Genomic DNA, 1,748 nt, shown 5'->3' on the forward strand with positions numbered 1-1,748 from the left:
GATGTTTCTGTTCTTGAGCAGGAGACAGTGAGTGAACGTGGGCATTATGTATGAGGGATTAGAGGGATGTTTTCAACATTTATTGATGGTTATATTACTGGATTAGAGGTGGCAAATTGAAATAAATGACAAACTAAATAGATGGGTATCAACCTCAAATGACACTAACGAAGCTAAATGGTACGAAACTATTGTATCCGCCAAAAGCCAGTATTGAACCGTTATTCCCAATGCTGCAATTTCCCGATACAATTTAGTCAACCATATTTCATGATATTCGGTCGAAAAAAACAACTTAAAAGCTGTTAAACTAGACGCTCTTACTTAGAGATGAGCAAGGGCTTCGGAATGTTCCCAATTGATTTACGTTCGTACCTATTTTAAATTTCTTCTCATGGTGGAAATTGGACGTTAGAGCGCGTCCACTTTCATCATAGAGCTTGTAGACGGATTTGGAGGGGAGGAGCTATGGGGGTGAGATTTTTGGAAAGAGCTCAAACAGATTTACTACCAAATGGAAACATAATCAATCTCAAATCTCCTCTTTGTGGTTCATTTGGCCTGTTATTGATGTCTTACAATTTAAAGCGCAAACGGACTCGAATACAGTATTGGCAATTGGTGCTCAGCTTAAAGGGGTCAAACTTCTGGATCTTGGAGACGTTCAACTTTCACTGGAACTCTTCGCTCCTTGCCGTCTTAGCCAATCACCACGCTGGTTTGTTGACCAAGATGCCCCATGGGTTTCATTTGATGGCTGAAAACGAGCGGTCCCTTGGATTTCATCCCATTTCTGTTGTTTCTCGCGTGTTTCTGGCGTCTCAAAACCGACGCCTACATTTGTCCTCATCAGTCTCTTTTCGACTAATTGACGGGGTGGACGTTACATTTGAATCGACTCAGTGGACGTTACCATTAAGGATTCTAAGGTACGGATGGTGAAGTGACTTTTTTGTGCTATAGTATGACTTCTTGACATGACAAAATGTGCCGTTTGCCTTCTATCATGGACTTGAATTGGTTAGAAGCGGTCAAGAATGCAATGATTTCCCGTTTGTACAGGTCCGTTAAGTAACAATACCAGAGCTCTTGAACCTGACCAGAGTCAATAAACGCAATCACTAAGGCATTGTGGAATAATTTGTCCGCAATATAACTTGGCCTTGACATTGCTTACCTTCTCTACATTCTCCAATATCCCGTGTATTATATATGTATTTTGTCACTCTCCAGGTCTCTTGGCCCATTCCAACCCAACTGATCCATCCACAGCCGATTCTCTTTCCTGAAATTGCCTTCGCAGAACCGACCTCTTACAGTCAACTCCGCCATGACCTCCCAACAACATATCCAACATATCGTCTTTGGTCAGGATCCGAACATGCCAGAATGGACACAATACCTCTCTTCGCATAGCCCATCTCCGCTTGATTCGGAATTGGAAAACCTCAAACCCGTGTGGTTTGATTCTCTCCGAATGGAAAATCCAGGCCTGACCTTCGAGCAATTGAATGCTCTGACGCAATTGAAGATGACCGAGGTCAGGATTCTGATGCCAATCCGGCATGAGGCTGAAGAGCAAGTCCGGGACGAATTCTCCAAGATCCAGTTGTTCTTGTCTCATCTTGAGACAATCAAGAACAATGCAATGATCAAGGGGTTGCACACTGACAGAGGCAAGAATGAATTCGAGCATGCCATTCACCTCCTAGAGGCTTGGACCAACCATGTTGAGCCCCAGTTTGAAG

Source organism: Tigriopus californicus, chromosome 6 (genome assembly GCF_007210705.1).
Source record: "Tigriopus californicus strain San Diego chromosome 6, Tcal_SD_v2.1, whole genome shotgun sequence".
Taxonomy (NCBI): Eukaryota; Metazoa; Arthropoda; class Copepoda; order Harpacticoida; family Harpacticidae; genus Tigriopus; species Tigriopus californicus.